This window comes from Vigna unguiculata, chromosome 5 (assembly GCF_037176805.1).
Source record: "Vigna unguiculata cultivar grain cowpea cultivar isolate G323 ecotype 2 chromosome 5, ASM3717680v1, whole genome shotgun sequence".
Classification (NCBI taxonomy): Eukaryota; Viridiplantae; Streptophyta; class Magnoliopsida; order Fabales; family Fabaceae; genus Vigna; species Vigna unguiculata.
The window spans coordinates 5103462-5122268 of record NC_140796.1 but is presented as its reverse complement, the minus strand read 5'-3'; the positions used below and the strand labels follow the sequence as shown (position 1 = coordinate 5122268).

Below are 18807 nucleotides of genomic sequence, written 5' to 3'. Positions count from 1 at the left end.
ATTAAGCATGAGAAAATATTGGAGGTTCCAGGTTGGTACGTGTTATTGTAAATGTAATAAATTTTGATGATTTAGTGGGAATTAGACAAAGAAAAGGTAAGTTTTACTTTTTACCAATTGTTAGTTTTTGGTAAAGATGTTTGATGTATGTCTTACACAAAATGTGGGGAATAGATGTGAGACCCCACTTTTTCCTTTTTTTTCCCTTTCTTTTTCTTCTTTCCCTTCCTTTACTCTCTTTATACAGCTACTCTAACAAAACAACACTTTTCACTCCACTTTTCCATTTCTGTTTTCTCTACCCTCTCTCTAAGCCAGAGAATTTGAGCTGCCAATCTAATACACTCTCCAATTCTGATGCAGCAAACCAACCTGGAACCAGGGCAGAAACTTTTCCCACAATCTCCTCCACATCCATGTAAGTTAACTCCAGTTTCTCAATTCTCTTCAATTTCAAATTTTGGAGCTCCATTCTTGCTAAGTCGAATTAGGATCATATTCTCACCTTGTGAACTTGTATTTCAGCTCCCTAGGTTGTGCTTTTGAGGTGCTCCCTATTGAAAAGGGTTCTTGCTAGTGAGTGATTTCTAGAGGTAAGGGAAGCTGACTGTTTTGCTTAAAAATTTCGTATAGAATTATCCATGATGCCTTTAATTGCATGAATCTGTGTTTATTCGATGTTTGGATCACCAAATTGTGCTGAATTGGGGTTGTTGGCATGAAATTCATGGATTCTGCATGTGGGAACAAATTGGAATTCTGGTATTTTCGCCTAGGCGAGCAGCTCTTGCCTGAGCGAGAATGCTTGAAGACCTACCATTGTTCCTGCACGAAACCTCGCCTAGACGAGCTAGCGTCGCTTGAGCAAGATACACTCTCGTCTAAGCGAAACAGCTCAGCCTGAGCGAGAATTCGCCTAGATTTCAAATTGCCCTCTGTTTGGGGTCTCGCCCAGGCGAGAGTGGCTCGCCTAAGTGAGGCAACCCTCTAGCATAGGCGAGATTCTCTAGCTTGAGCGAGTGCTACTGCATAATTATGTTGTTTTCTCTGTTTGGGTAAATAAAGCTTTAATAAATGAAATAATGTGATGTTGTTCATGCTATGCTTGTATTATTATTACAACTGGTAGTATATGTATGGATATATGGCGAAATTGCATGGAATTGGATTGTGAAAACAAGTGGTTGAACTAGGATTTCAAGGGAAATTCTAAGGGAAGTATTTAGTGTATGTAAGGATATAAGGACTCAAATTTGGTTGGTATCCTGACGCTGCAATAACCATTAAGACTCAAGTAGAGTATAATGGATTATGTCGTGAGGAGTAGCAGGAGGTCCTAGTCTATGGACCCGATTAGTCATAGACTCAAAGTGGACTTACCTTGGGAGTGGTTGGGTGATAACCCCTTGAGCCCAAAACTCTGTAGAGTTTGGGAACCTTCACAGGTGCAAGCCACCAAGAGATCCAATGTCGCTTACATAATCTGAATATTGAGTCTAGAGTCATGTAACTGTGTGGTGTTATAGTGGCTTAATAATTTGGATGAATGTGAAAATACTTGATCATAACTATAATTGAACTATATGATTTTCCTTCTTTTAGTTAGCTTACCCTTCTTGTCTGTTCTAGATCTCTTTGTGTGTTTGTTCTCTGTTGCAATGATCACTTATGAATTGGTGTGAGCAGAGAAGGATCTAGGTGAAGATACTCCCCTCTCGGACCGGAATTGACCACGGCCACGAATGCTGGATATTAGTTTTGTTTATGCTTTGGAATATGGCTATTTTGGATGTATATGTATATTTTCCTTATCATAGGATACACTCATAGTTGGCAACCTATACGGTTACTTGGGATGACTGTATTAAACGCATGTATGGTTATTTTTGACTATATGCTTTGCTAAATCATGATATAATATTTTGTTTAGTAGCCTAAAAACTATTAAATGAGATGTTACAACAGACATTTCACACAATTAATGACATAAATTTAATTAAAAAAATATAACAATTATAAATATTTAATATTTTTTTTAAAGATTGAATTTATGATACTTCAAACTTAATTGTACCATATTTTATTTTTATATGAAAATGAGTTAAATCTTAAAAATGATAATGTAAGAAGGTGACAAGTGAATCCCTATGAGTAAAATGAAACTACAATTATTAAATTAAAAAGTTTCGAACACGTTTTTTTTTTTTTTTAAATCAATTTAAAATTCTTCATTTTATAAAAAATTTAAAACTCAATTAACTCTTAAAGTATTTATAAAAATAAATATATAACTTTTATCATAGTTCCATGTTTATCTCTACAGTCTCCTATTTAGTCAAATCAAACACCACATGCATTATTTTTTTAAAAGTTAAATATGTTTTTGTCCTTTAATTTTCAGTGAATCTTGAAATTAGTTCATTTTAAAATTTTAGATTAATTTAGTCATTCATCTCTCGAAATACGTGGATTTAGTCCCTTTAATCAAGATTTGTTAGGTTTATTTGATGTTTCGTATGCATTTTATAATTGTATTTGAGTTGTTTATACTGTTTGACACATTTTTACTTTAATGTTAAGTCAAATATTATTATGAAACGTGCTTGAAATGTCAAATAAACTTAATAAAATTTGATTAAAAAGACTGAATTTACGTATTTCGAAAGATGAAGGACTAGACTGATCCAAAATTTTGAAATGGACTAATTTCAAAATTAATTAAAATTTAAGAGATAAAAACATTTTTTTTTTCAATTACGAAAATTTGGTTTCTTGTGAAGGAAATTTGAGAGGTTAATTTGCCCGTGAACGTTGAATTGATCAACCAAACCATTATTATTTATTCTCTCCCATCATTCTTCAATATTTGCATGTTGCAATGTCATAAAATACTAATTAATGTTATTACAACATCGATGCAAAAAGTTGTCTTATTTGACACTGAATATTCTTATCTTCTGTGACAGCGATGTTGTTCTTAAAATAGTAAAGTAAAGAATACGTTTTTTCAGAAAAATAAGAAGTTGAAACTGCCATGTGATAGTGGGAAATGCACGACGAAAATATTCCAAGGAATTTCCAAGTATCTATTTTTTTATTGTTATATAATTAACCATATAAGTTGAAATTTCGTATTATTTAAAATATCAATCACTAATTTTTTATTATTATTCATAACTATTACATTTAAAGTATAATCATCTCACTTCAAATAAGTTAAATATGTAGAAAACACTAGAATCATATAATATGTGAACATTTCTTTAGAGACTCATTTAATAGTGATATAAAGGAATCATTTTAGATTAATAAATAACAAAAATTACCAATGTTGTTAGATTTTTAAAAAATTATCAGAATGAGTAAAGTTGTGTAACGGTGATACAACTTTAAAAGTAAAATCTTGAGAGAATTTGATGATTTCAAGAATGAAGTCGTACCATATAGGATTTTAAAATAAAGATAAAGTTGTGAGATGTTACCTGACTTCAATTTTATGTTTATTCTAAAGTCATCGTACAATTTGATAATTTCAATTTTGTTACATTTTTATTAATGAATAAAAATTTAATAGTATTTTAAAAATATATAATGATATTTTATTATTTAAATGGTAATATATTAATAATTAATAACTTATTAAGAATAAAATTTTGATTATTAAGATAATAATGATCGGTAATATAAATATTTTTTAATATTTTGATTAATAAATAAAAATGAAAATATTTTAAAAATATATCATAATATTTTATTATTTAATTTTAATTTAGTAATTGAAAAATAAAATATTTTCTTTATTTATTATTTAACTAATAAAACATAATTTTAAATTAAAAAAAAAGAATCTTTTGAATTATGAAATTAAAAAAAAAACATAATCTTTTAAATTAAAAATATTAAATTTTTATTTTTAATTAATAAATTAATATTTAAATAGTAAAATATTATTATATATTTGTAAAATATTATTAGAAGTTTTTAATTTTTATTTATTAATAATATTTTTAATGAAGTGGAATAAAATTAAAGTCATCATAACACTCTATAACAACTTTAAAATTTATAATAATAACATACTCTCTTTTGTATACGCACGTTTTTTCTGTAATTATTATTTTTAAAATTAATTATTTTATAAATAATTATTTTAAAAACTTATTTTATATATATTTTTTATTTTTCTAATTTTACACTTAACAATTATTTTAAAAATTAATTATATATTTTTTATTAATCTTAATTCAAATTTTTATAAAAATTAAATAATGCAAAAATACAAACACAACGATATCTGTATTTTTGCTACTATATGTAGAGTCGAATTTGTGTGACCATCTCACAACAATTTTAGAATATATGTCAAGTTGAATTCATGTTACTATCTCATGACTTTACATTACATGGTGATTTCATTTTTAAACAAAAGTCACACAATTGTCTTTCAACTTCATTTTTTAGGGTGTGTTATTTTGGAAGGATGATTTGAGAGAGAAGGAGTGGATTGATTTGGATGAATTTGAAGATGAAGTTTATGTTCTTCATTTTAAAAGATTTAGAGTGACAATGAATTAGATTTGAAAATAAAATTGATGAAAGATTTGATTAATGTGATAGATAAAAAACAGTTTTAATAAATGAAAATATAAAATTATAATTTTATCTTATAGTTAAAATTAATATATTATTATTATTTAATAATATTATTTATATTAAATTATGTTATGGTATCGTAGCATGCGGAAGCGCAGGATCGTGACAATTGGAAATTAAAGAGAAGTAAATAAAAGAGCAAGAGAAATAACACACAAGGATTTACGTGGAAAACCTCTGTTGAATGTAAGAGGAAAAACCACGGGACGATAATGAACAAAGTTCCACTATGAAAAGAAGAGTACAAAGCTCTTAAATGGGAACAAGAATCCTCACCAAAAAACACTCAGGTGTCTATTACAAAGTGTGTCTCTGTAAATGTTTTTCTATATTTTTTTCAAGTCATGGAGATGTTATTTATAGGCTTCAAAGTTGAACCACTCAATAAGCCATATGAAGAGTCTTCAGAAACTGCACTAGTAAATAGGCCATATGAAGAGTCTTCAAAACTGCATCAGTAAATAGGCCATATGAAGAGTCTTCAAAACTGAAGCAGTAAATAGGCCATATGAAGAGTCTCTAAAACTTAAGCAGAGTAATGATTAAAAATTAGTGCTTAAGTAACATGTGGTATTAGGAATTGAATGAGAACCACATATTCTAACAATCTCCACCTTGGTTCGAATTCTACAAGTGTTCATCGTCCGATAAAGCCCCAAAGGGCATTCAAGTGCTGTATAGACCAACCAAGTCCAAACAATGTTCAAACTTGGTAATTGGAAACGGCTTGGTAAGCATGTCTGCTGGATTCTCAGAAGTGTGAATCTTTTCAACCATAATTTCTCCAACAACAACAACATCTCTAATAAAGTGATGTTTTATATTGATGTGTTTGGTCTTGTCGTGATAACGATTATTCTTGGTTAAATGAATAGCACTTTGGCTATCACAAAACACAGTAAGAACTTTCTGTGTTAGACCAAGTTCATTTACCAAACCTCGGAGCCAAATAGCCTCTTTCACTCCCTCTGTGGCTGAAATATACTCTGCTTCGGTTGTAGATAATGCAACAATAGATTGAAGTGTTGCTTTCCAACTGATAGCACTATTACAAAGGGTAAAGATGTAACCTGAGAGAGATCTTCTTCGATCAAGATCACCAGCATAATCTGAGTCAACATATCCTACAACATTATCAGTTGTAGCCATTTTTTTGTCAAATACCAAGCCAACATGAGAAGTACCTTTTAGATATCGAAAAATCCATTTTACAGCATTCCATTGTTTCTTGCCGGGATTATGCATATACCGGCTTACCATGCTAACAGCATATGCAAGTTCTGGCCTGGTGCATATCATGGCATACATAAGACTGCCAATAGCATTAGCATAAGGAACATATGACATGTACTCCATATCTTCCTTTGTATCTGGGCAAAGATCTGAGGATAACTTGAAATGTGCAGCAAGTGGAGTAGAAACAGGTTTACAATCATTCATATTAAACCTATCAAGTACTTTCTCAATATACCTTTGTTGAGATAAAAACAATTTACCAGCTTGACGGTCCCTACGAATCTCCATACCAAGAATTTTCTTTGCTGCACCTAATTCTTTCATTTCAAACTCATTGCTTAGTTGAGTTTTTAATTTCCTGATAGAAAACTTGTCACGTGATGCAATTAACATATCATCAACATATAGTAACAAGTATATGAAAGATCCATCTTGGAATGTTTGAAAATAAATACAGTCATCAAATTGACTCCTGCAATAACCTTGTCCAATCATGAAAGAATCAAACCTCTTGTACCATTGCCTAGGTGCTTGCTTGAGGCCATATAAGGATTTCTTCAAACGACAAACAAAATGCTCCTTTCCAGGAACAATAAATCCCTCTGATTGTTCCATGTAAATTTCTTCTTCCAGCTCTCCATTTAAAAAAGCTGTCTTTACATCTAGTTGCTCTAACTCCAAATCAAACAAAGCAACAAAAGCAAGCAAAACACGAATAGAAGTATGACGAACAACAGGTGAGAATATCTCATTAAAGTCAATACCTTCCTTTTGATTAAAGCCTTTAACGACTAGTCGTGCTTTGCATCTTGCATTTTCAACCCCGGGAATGTCATCTTTTTTCTTATAGATCCATTTACACTTTAATGGCCGTTTGTCTTTAGGAAGTTCTGTCAGAGTCCAAGTATTGTTTTTATAAAGACTCTGAATTTCTTCATTCATAGCCCCTAGCCATTGAGAAGAATCAACACAAGAAACAGCTTCAGTGTAGCTGACAGGCTCAACACCATCATTTACCTCTTGTGCAATTGACAATGCATAGGCAGTTAAATAATCATTAGTGTATCTAGCTGGCTTTCTGATTTGTCTTCTTGGTCTGTCCCGAGCAATAGAATAATCATTTCCTTGTTGTTGAATAGGAGAAGTGGTTCTATCATCACATTCATCATCATCATCATGATCATTATTGGATTCATTTGTAGAGGAAGATGGGACATCAATACCAGGAACTTCAGATTTGAATTCAAACTCCACCTTCTCATTAGTACCCTGTATAGTACCTGTATTGGTAGAAGAAGGCACAAAAGACTGTTTTCCAGAAGATAATAATGCATCCTCATTAAAAATTACATCTCTGCTAAGAATTAGCTTTTGAGACTTTGACTCAGAGCACCATAAACGATACCCCTTTGATTCAGATGCATAACCTAGAAATATGCACTCAATAGCTCTTAGAGCTAATTTGCCATTATTAATATGTGCATATGCAGGACATCCGAAAATTCTTAAATTAGAATAATCAACAGGATTACCTGACCAAATCTCTTCTGGAACTTTGAAGTCAAGTGCTGAATGTGGAGAACGATTGACCAAGTAGCATGCAGTAGAAACTGCCTCGGTCCAAAGATCATGTCGATCCCATATCCCAGCATTTGAGAGCATACAACGAGCTATCTCAAGTAGAGTCCTGTTCATTCGTTCTGCAACACCATTTTGTTGGGGATTCCTTGGGATGGTTTTGTGTCTAGCAATACCATTATTTGTGCAGAACTCATTAAAGTCACCATTACAAAACTCTAATCCATTATCTGTTCTGAGCTTCTTTACTTTATTCCCAGTCTGGGTTTCAACAAGAGTTTTCCACTTCTTGAATGTGGGGAAAGTCTCATTTTTATGTCGCAAAAAATAAACCCAAACCTTACGGGAAAAGTCATCAATGATAGTCATCATATAACGACGTCCTCCATAGGAAGGAACTTTAGAAGGCCCCCAGAGATCAGAGTGAATATAATCAAGAATACCTTTTGTATTGTGAGTTGCTGTAGAGAAACTAACCTTTTTTTGTTTCCCAAAAGCACAATGTTTGCAAAACTTCAACTTACCAATGACATGCTTACCAAGATATCCTTGCTTGCTTAGAAGATGCAAACCTTTTTCACTCATATGGCCTAGGCGCATGTGCCATAATTTAGTGACATCATTTTCAACCATAGAAGATGATACAGCTACTGAACCTGTCACAACAGTCCCTTGCAGGACATATAAGCTTCCAATTCGGTTAGCTTTCAAGAGAACAAGAGAACCTTTTGATACCTTTAGAACTCCACCTTCAGCTGAGTACTTGCACCCGAGAGATTCAAGAGTGCCAAGTGAAATTAAGTTTCGCTTTAATTCGGGTATATAGCGAACATCAGACAAAGTCCTGACGACACCATCATTAGTCTTGATCTGAATTGTACCTATTCCTGCAATCTTGCATTGGGCATCATTACCCATCAAGACAACACCACAATCAACATATTCAAAAGTAGTGAATAAGTCCTTATAGGGACACATATGAAAAGTACATCCAGAATCAAGGATCCACTCTGTTTTACTCCTCTTATTAGAAGAGACAACAGACAAAGTAATGTCACCGTCAGAGTCAGCTTCAATATTGGCAACTTCAGGGGATTGTGCGGCTTTTCCTTTTTCTTGTTTTTCTTATTTTTTCTTCAAGATAAAACAATCAGAAATCTCGTGTCCAGGTTTCTTACAATAGCGACAAAATTTGTTGGATTTGCGTCCCCTAGACTTGGATCTGAACTTTTTGTCACTTGTACTCCTTCTTTCTTGAGTTCTACCTCTGACACTTAAACCCTCACCCTTGTCCACAGAATGAACTTCAAGATCAAATTTTTCTTTGGACAATAAATTAGATTTAACATCTTCAAAGGATAAGGTATCATTATTTCCATACAACATAATTTCTTTGAAGTGTTTATAGGTAGAAGGTAGAGAGACAACCAACAAAACAGCTTTATCTTCATCATCAATTTTAATATCAATATTTTCCAGATCCAAGAGGATAGAATTAAACTCATTAAGATGAGATTGAATAGGAGTACCTTCAACCATTCGAATGGTATATAAGCGTTCTTTGAGACGAAGCTTATTTGCAAGGCTCTTGGTCATGTATAAAGACTCTAACTTTAGCCATAATGCAGCAGTGGTTGTTTCATTTACTACTTCACGGAGAACCTCCTTTGATAACGAGAGTTGGATTGATGATAACGCCTTTTCATCCAACTCCTCCCACTGCTCATCAGTCATGGAAGCTGGCTTATTTTCTATTCCATCTAAAGCCTTCTTTAACCCACTCTGGGTTAAAACGGCCCTCATTTGGACTCGCCAAATAGAAAAACTAATCTTGCCATCAAACTTCTCAATGTCAAATTTTGCAGACATTTTGGAATTTCCAACTAAGAGCTCTGATACCACTTGTTATGGTATCGTAGCATGCGGAAGCGCAGGATCGTGACAATTGGAAATTAAAGAGAAGCAAATAAAAGAGCAAGAGAAATAACACACAAGGATTTACGTGGAAAACCTCTGTTGAATGTAAGAGGAAAAACCACGGGACGATAATGAACAAAGTTCCACTATGAAAAGAAGAGTACAAAGCTCTTAAATGGGAACAAGAATCCTCACCAAAAAACACTCAGGTGTCTATTACAAAGTGTGTCTCTGTAAATGTTTTTCTATATTTTTTTCAAGTCATGGAGATGTTATTTATAGGCTTCAAAGTTGAACCACTCAATAAGCCATATGAAGAGTCTTCAGAAACTGCACTAGTAAATAGGCCATATGAAGAGTCTTCAAAACTGAAGCAGTAAATAGGCCATATGAAGAGTCTCTAAAACTTAAGCAGAGTAATGATTAAAAATTAGTGCTTAAGTAACATGTGGTATTAGGAATTGAATGAGAACCACATATTCTAACAAATTACTCTCTTGATCTTTATTTTTGTCAAAAAAATGTAAAATTGGTTATCGATTATTTTTGTCCCAGACTGAAAAACCAATTTAACATTTCTTATAAAAAAATAAATACTAAAAGTGAAATTTAGTCTGTTATTTATTATACTAGTATTCTTACCCGTGCAACGCACGGATATCGAATTTTAAAATTAAAAATTATAGTATATTTATTTTGTTCTATATTTATTAAAATTATAGTATATTTCATGGTAAAATTATTAAAGTATAATTAAATTTAATATAAATTTTATTTTATAAAATTCAATAATAATATTTTAATCGATTTTATGATAAAAATGTATTTAAATTATTTTTATATATCTTTAATATTTTAAATAATATATTAAGATTTAGTTAATTAAAATTAAGAAATTTAATTTAATTTTAAATGATATATTGAGTAAAAAATGTAGAAAAATATAATAGTTAATTCTTTAATAATAAAAATGATGGACGATATAAAGAGTTAATAAAGATACAAACGTTAAACGATACAAAAAATGTGAAGAGTAAACGATATAAAGCTACAAATGATAGATCGTGGTGCATATATATATATAATGTTTAATTAGTCAGATACTACTCACTCTCTTCAAGTATGTCAGGTTGGTACTCGCTGTTAAAAATGTGTCAATCGAGTTCCAACTTTTGAAAAAATGTCTCAATTAGGTTCCTTTCACTCTTGTAAAGATCGATACCATTAATGACGTTAATACTTTTTTTCTCAAAGGGGCCTAATTGACACATTTTTAAAAGCGGGTATCAAACTGACATATCCAAACAAAAGTGAGTATTATCCGACTAATTACACCTAAATATAAATAGTAGATTCTTTAAAGATACAAATGTTAGACTGCAAACAAAATATAAATAGTAAACAACCAAAACTTACAAAATGTAGACTATGTAGACAAATATAAATAGTACACTATAAAAAATACAAAGGTTAGACTCTCGTACACTTCTCTATTGAAGTCTTTTTTTCACAATTTTTTTTGAATTTTGAATTTCAAATTTTAACTATGGTCCCATATTTTATAACTTTTAAAATTTAAAATTTAAATTCAAACTTTATGACTATATATTTTGAATTTCAAATTTGACAATATATATCTTAATTTAGAAAAAAAAATAATGATTTTTATATCTTTAAAATTTTTAAGAATGTATAATTTTAACTTGTAATGATATACCAATGTCTATGTTATAAAAATTATTTTTTAAATTATTATTTAAGTTTGTGTAAAACGTCAAAAATATGTAAAAATTATTTAAAAATATTTAAAAATTCATATTTAAATTTTACAATTATTTATTTATTATTTTACACCATATTTTAATTATTTTTACTATTGTTATTATCATATTAAGACTAATATATTATTATATTATTAAGTACCACGAAGCTTTTGTTCCTAAATATTATATTACTTGTTTATTTTCTATATCATATTTTTAACTTTTATTATTTTTAGTTGTGAATATTAATGTATTTCCATTAAATTTTTTCAATTTATCATTTTTTAGATTTTTATAATATATTAAATACGAACATTTCTTATAAGTTAAAAATATTTGAAAGTTGTTTAGAGACATTATAAGAATCTATTAAAAAACTTACACTATTTTACAATTTTTTTTTTGAATGTCAAAATTCAAATTTTATTAATATATTTTTGGTTTAATTAGTCAGAGAGTACCCACTTTCATTCGAAAGCTTCAGTTTGATAATCGTTTTTAGAGAAAATGTTACTGTATATATTTCGAATTCCAATTTTCTAATCTTAATCTTGCAATAATATTGAAATTGAAATAGTTAATTATTTCCATATCTTTAAAAGTTTAAAAAATTTATAATTTTTATTTTTTACCTTATATTTTAATTGTATTAATATTATTATATTTTATATTTACATTATTACATATTATTATATTTTATAATATATTATTATATCACTATGGATCATCAATTTTTTTAATATTTGAATTTATATATTTTTATCAATAATATTAAAGTATTTATTACAAAAATTAACTTTTTGTATATATTTTTCATTTTAAATGTTAAATTTAAATTTTGTTATCACATTCTTTTTCTTTTACTGTATGTTACTTTTCAAATTTGAATCCAAAATTTATTAATATTATTATATGTATTATGATTAATTTTTCACAACTTAAAATCAAAGAACGATTTTATTTTCAATGAATTAATTTTGAATTTTATTCTAAAAACACACAGAAGGAATATATTACCTAATATTATCTGCTGCTTGATGTTTAAAAGAATCAACTATAAGAAAAGTTCGGTTTCGAAGGATATTAAATGAAAAAAATAATAATTCCCAATGTAAATTCAATGTAATTTAATATTATATAAAAATATATAATGATAATATTACATTAATTCTACATAAATATAAATTTATTCTTAAATTAATATTTAAATTTAATCATAAATTAATATAAAGTTAAGAATACAACCATAATCAGTAATATTAGATCAATCAATTTTCAAACACATTAATAGAAGAAGATTTAGGTTTTCAATGCAATATTTTAAAACCATAATTGATATAAAGTTAAGAATACAACCGTAATAAGTAATATTAGATCAATCGATTTTCAAGCGCATTATTAGAAGAAGATTTTGCATTTTGTATTAATCATTAACGATAAATAAAAAAGCAGATAACATCTCCAAAAAAATAACATGATGATATAAAAATTTAATATTTTTTATATACTTAAAATTGATAAATAATATTTTTTGTGAATGTCTTAAACTTTAATTATATGTTTGATTGATACTTCATGATTCATTGAGTCCCATAAATCATGATTGTTGTTGTTCATAATAAATAGAGTCATAATTCAAAATGCAAAATTCTTGAAAAACGAAAATATTTCCATTTATTCTTTATATTTTTTGACATTTATATTGGAAGGCGTAAGTGTTGATTGATAAAGTTTATTCAATAAGCTACATTAAAATTTAAGAAGATTTTTGAAACATGTATAAAGCTTTCTTCAAAAGGTAGATAGATTTTTAAAATATTTTCCATTTAAAATTTTAATACAATAAATTCATATATAACATTGCAATGAGAAACACAAAAAGTTGTTGGTTTCTAATATTTAATGTTATTTAATGACGAAGACATTCATATTTGAGAAGTTGTAAAAATATATCTTGGAAGTAGGGTTGGAAAAATGTGAAAAGTTCTTTGAGAGGTTGAAAAAATATACCTTGGAAGTAGTGTTGGAAAAATTGGAAAATTATTTTAATTCTTCTTAATATCTTTATATTTTTGGAAGATGAAAAGTAGATTTTGAAAAATATAAATATATTTTTCAGTAAGCTAGGTAAAATAAACATTCTTAATTTTTAATTTGATAATTAAATATATTTAAGGTAACTAATTTTATTTGCATTTATTAACATTGTCATTGATTATTAAGACACTATTAACTGATTGGATTTTAAGAAAAGTGTAATATGTAATGAGTATTTTTAGAATAAATTAATAAAATACATAATTTTTTTGTAGAAGATGAGAAAATATTAATACTTATATAAAAATATTTGTTAATTATAAATCTTTCTTCTTCTTTGAACTTTTTAAAAGTCTATGTTATCATTAATGAGACAAATTCATAGAGTGAGAAATTTATTTTAATTTTGTTTGTTCAAAATTTTAAAAACTTGGATTATGCCTTTATAATTTGTATTTATTATAAAAATAAAATGTAGTTTATGTTTTGCAATTATCTCACTGTAAAAATTCTGAAATAGTAAATATTATTTTATTAAATAAGATTTAATATTAGATTTTAAAATATTCACCCTCGATGATACAAAACATTTCAGTCGTGTAATATTAGTAAATTTCACACAAAATCCTAATTAATTTATTATATTACAATTTTTAATTAGATTTATTTATAAAAAATAGCTACCTTCTCCAAGAAACTTTGTAAAAGTTTCTAAAGTTGTTATTTTGTAATATTTACTTCAAAATATTAATTATGAAGACCACTAATTATGTATTTTTTGGGACAATGCACATTAGAACTCAAAACAATATTGTTAGTTTTGCAATTGTATATAATTATATATTAGATTAGATACTATTAGAAATTTTGGTCATTCAAAATGACTTTTACTCTATGGGAAGGTGAGAAGAGTTTTTGGAGCCAGTATAAAACTTTTTCAAGAAGGTATGTAGATCTTTTAAAAAAATTTCCATTTATAATTATAATACAATAAATTCAAATATAACATTGTATTGAGATACTAAAATTGGTTTTTTCATAATTAATGCTAATTAATTATAAAGATGTGTTGGAAGAACCAAAATTTTATCTTGAAAGTAGTGTTGAAAGGAACTGAAAAGTTGTTTTTATTCTCCTCAACATCTTTTAATTTTTTGAAGATGAAAACTATTTTTTGAAAAGTATAAAAAACATATCCAGTAAGCCAAATAAAAAAAACAAAAGTCTTAATTTTTAATTTAGTAAATAAATGTATTTAAAGTAAATAATTTTATTTGCATTTTTTATTATTATTTCAAATTTTAAATCCAAACATTATTATTTAATATGTTAAAAGAGATTTCTCACTGAATTAAAAAATAGATAACATCTTCGTTTCTAATAAACTAATTTTGAAATTTAGTTTCAAAAAACATTTTATAATGCATTATAACATATATTTGAACATGTGTTGTATATATTTGAATATTTCAATTCAATATATATATATATATGCACACTTATTTAATGAAAAATAAATTTATTAATAAATGTGTGCAATCAGGTTTTTAACTTTTATTATTTATTTATTGACAAATTTATAAAGTCTAAAGTAAATGTATTTCTTATATATTATATATAATAAATATTATTTATTTATTTGGTTATTTATTCTTCGTTATTTTTCTTTTTATCTTTGTTCTTTATTATAATTTAATTGTTGTTTACTATTCACTATTTATTCATTTATTTATAATATTTATGTTTAATAATGGTTAAACTTACAACTCAAAAGAATATTATTAGCTTTGCAATTGTATATAATATTATGTATTATATATTAGATTAGATACAATTAGATATTTGATAATTAAAAATGACTTTTACTTAATGGAAGGTGAGAAGATTTTTGAAACCAGTGTAAAACTTTTTCAAGAAAGTAGGTAGATTTTTTAAAGTATTTTTCATTGAAAATTATAATACAATAAATTCAAATATAACATTGTATTGAAACACACAAAACCTCTTTGGTTTCTTCATAATTAATGCTAATTAATGACAAAAAGACATTAGAAGAGACCAAAGTTTACATTGGAGGTAGTGTTGGAAGAAATTGAAAAGTTATTTTTATTCTTCTCAACATCTTTTAGTTTTGGAGGATGAAAAGTAAGATTTGAAACTAAAAAGTAGTGTTGGAAGAAACTGAAAAGTTATTTTTATTCTTCTCAACATCTTTTAATTTTTGAATAATGAAAAGTAAGATTTGAAAAGTATATAAACTTCTTCAGTAAGCTAGGTAAAATAAAAATAAAAGTCTTAATTTTTAATTAGGTAAATAAATAACTTTAAAGTAAATAATTTTATTTTCATTTATTATTATTATTAATTAATTAATAAGAAATTATTAATTGATCATATTCAAAAAAATATGTCCTATTTAATGATTATTCTTAAAACAAAAATTATAAAATACCTAATTTTGTGTATAGAAAGGAGAAACTATTATTATTTATATAAAAATATTTGATAATTACAAACTGAGTCATTGTTTATTTCTTTTAATTTTAAATTATAAATCTTGTTTTTACTATGAAATTTTTAGAATGTGTGTTATGGATTTAACCTATTAAACTTTAAGAAATATTTATTGGAGCATGAGCTTTATTTTAAGTTTGTTTGTTAAAAAATTTAGAAAATTTGGATTCTACCTTTATGATTTGCATTTATTTTAAAAATGAATTGTAGTTTATAATTTTCATTTATTTCACTATTATAATTCTCAAATAGTAAATATTATCTTATAAAATAACATTAAAATTATATTTGAAATTATTCACTCTCAATGCTGCAAAACATTTTAGTAAATATCGTGTAATATTTGTAAATTTCACACCAAATCTTAATAAATTTGTTTTATTACAATTTTTAATTTAATTTATTCTAAAAAAATTAGTTACCTTCTCCAAGAAACTTTGGATTTAAAAAATATATTAATTACCTTCTCGAAGAAACTTTGTAAAGATTTTTAAAGTGTCCTGGTATGATACTTACTGCTTCAAAACATTAATTATGCAGAGCACCAATTATGTTTTTTTTTTTTGGACATGGCACTCCCTCACTAATTAAATGAATGTTGTATCTTCCCATGCAGACCTTCTCCAACATGTCATTTCCAACCTCTGTCAAACATAAATGTTCTACCCAAAGATTAATTTTTCTGCATTAGTTTGTGTGCTCTTTTATTCTTAGGAATTGCATAAATGTCTCGAGCACAACTTTGCATCTTCAACAAACATCTTTTGGCCCCCTTATTCTTCTCAAACACCCACCATATTCATCCTTCCAAAAAACATTGCAGGTCTGTTATGTGAAGAATAAAATTTGGAAGAAAAAGACAAAAAAATAGAATGAAGTTTTAAAACTGAAAAATTGTTACTGACTATTATCAATATATTAAATTCATTTAATATTATATATAAAATAATTTCATAAGATAAAATAGTTAAATATAAAAAATATATGTTGATAATATTCAAAAATGCAGCTTTGAAGTATGTTACTACACTTTGTTAATTAAAGAAAAAAATAAATGAAGTTTTAAAAACGAAAGATTGTTAGTCAACTCTGTGAATAACAAAATAAGAGATTTTTAAAAGATAACTGTTGATTAAACAGGTTTAAAAAATCTAAATCATCTCGCAGATAACTATTGATTCAACTGGTTTCACCTTTCTTATGTTGCTCAATGAGTTCATTGAACTATTTTGCCCAAAATCTTGATGGATGTCCTTGCCTCTCAATTAGTTAATGAATTTGACAGAGAAAAACTTGATCCAACTGTTAAATACTACAAAGAAAATGAGTTAGATATTACATAGGGTAGAAGAAGAAAAAATCGGACAGAAGAAGAAGAACATTGACCTTTTTTAGTGTTCTTCAATTAGTTAATGAATGACAAAGAAAAAGATGGGTCCAACAAAAGAATAATACAAAGAAACATAGTTAGATACGTAGAAGAGAAAACATTGGATAGAAGAAGAAAAACATAGACATTTTTCGCATTCTTCAATAATTTCATAAATCTCACAAAAAGAACCTTGATCTAATAGACAAATACTGCAAAAAAAAAATAGTTACATATGATAGAAGAACAAAGAATCGAAGAGAAGAACAAAATTTTTTACCTTTTGGGTGTTTTCAATGTGTTTAAGAATCTGACTGGAAAACATTCATCAAAAATAGAAATGCTACAAAGAAAGGTAGTGAAATATGATAGAAGAACTAAAAATATGAGAGAAGACAAAAAATTATTACCTTTTTTATGTTATTTTTCACAGTGTTCATGAATTTCACAAGAAAACATTAATCCAAAAGAAAAATACTACAAAGAAAAGTAGTTACATATGGTAGAAGAACAAAAAAATCACAAAGAAGAAGAAAAGTTGTTACCTTTTTGGTGTTCTTCACCGTGTTCATGAATCTCACAAGAAAACATTCATCCAGCAGAGAAGAAATACAAGAAAAGTGTTTAAATATGGTAGAAGAACAAAAATCGCAAAGAAGCAAAAAAGTTGTTACCTTTTTGGTGTTCTTTGTCGTGCTCATGAATATGAGAGCAAAACATCCTCGAACAGAAAAATACAACCAGGAAAAGTAGATCTGATAGCAAAACATTCTTCTAACACAAAAATACAACAAAAATAAGTAGATATAAGAGCAAAACATTCATCCAAATATGGTAGAAAAACGAAAAAACGCAAAAAAGTTGCTACCTTTTTTTGTGTTCTTCATTGTGCTTGTGAATCTGACTGCAAAACATCCATCGAACAGAGAAATACAACAAAGAAAAGTAGATCTGGGGTGCAAAACATCCATCCAACACAAAAATACAACAAAAATAAGTAGATCTGTCAGCAAAAAAATCATCCAACCAAGAAATACAACAAAAGACTTAGTTAAACATGTTAGAACAACGAAAAAATGAAGAAAAATTGTTACCTTTTTGGTGTTACTCATTGTGCTCATGAATCTGAGAGTAAAAATTCCATATCCAACCGACAAATAAAGTTTGAGAAGAAGAAAATTGGTGTAAGGTAGGTGGAGGACGAACACTGGTGGAGTAAGAGAGAAGAAGAAAAGTTGAGAGGTTGAGAGGAAGAGAGGAAGCTGAAGAGGTTTGATGTGTGCGAGTGAGAAAGAGAGAGAAAAAACTGAAGTGGTTTGAAAGAGAATCAGAAAGAGGTATTGTGTGTGGAACACGGAGAGTCAGAAAAAAAATAGTGTGAGAGTGATTTGTTTTTGAATTAATTTTTAATCTTCAAAATTCTGAGAGATTGACACGTAACTATATTTTCCTCTTGTAGAAAGTAAACTTTGAATATAAATGATTCAGAAATATTAAAATATTGAAAAAGTTGTCATTTGTTAGTTTAGAATTGTATATAGTATTAGATTATGTACAAGACCATTACACAGTCTACGCATCACAACAACCAAAGCATAGGACCAGCAAGCTGCACCACCTATCTTCCCTGAACTTATGCCACACAAACATAGACTTAACATAGTTTATCATCCTGGTACCTTTACACAACTTAGACCTATTCTTGTAATTTTTTAAAATTCTAATCTACATTGATAATTT

At 27.6% G+C, this 18807-nt stretch overlaps 2 long non-coding RNA genes across 4 annotated transcripts; one reads left to right on the top strand and one right to left on the bottom strand.

Moving 5' to 3' along the window:
* Positions 1 to 262: 262 nt before the first annotated feature.
* LOC114183070 (uncharacterized) lies at positions 263 to 1926 on the top strand. Its single transcript, XR_003604287.2, has 3 exons — positions 263 to 418; positions 526 to 593; positions 1687 to 1926. It is a non-coding gene; the product is annotated as an uncharacterized LOC114183070 (long non-coding RNA).
* Positions 1927 to 16185: 14259 nt separating this feature from the next.
* On the bottom strand, positions 16186 to 18411 carry LOC114183099 (uncharacterized). Of its 3 annotated transcripts, none has more exons than XR_014994724.1 (5): positions 18162 to 18411; positions 17936 to 18018; positions 17085 to 17838; positions 16892 to 17000; positions 16186 to 16502 (listed from the first exon to the last, which is right to left on the bottom strand). It is a non-coding gene; the product is annotated as an uncharacterized LOC114183099 (long non-coding RNA). The 3 variants fall into 3 exon arrangements; XR_014994723.1 differs by having other exon boundaries at positions 16892 to 17010; positions 17613 to 17838; XR_014994725.1 differs by having other exon boundaries at positions 17613 to 17838.
* Between the last annotated feature and the right edge of the window lie 396 nt (positions 18412 to 18807).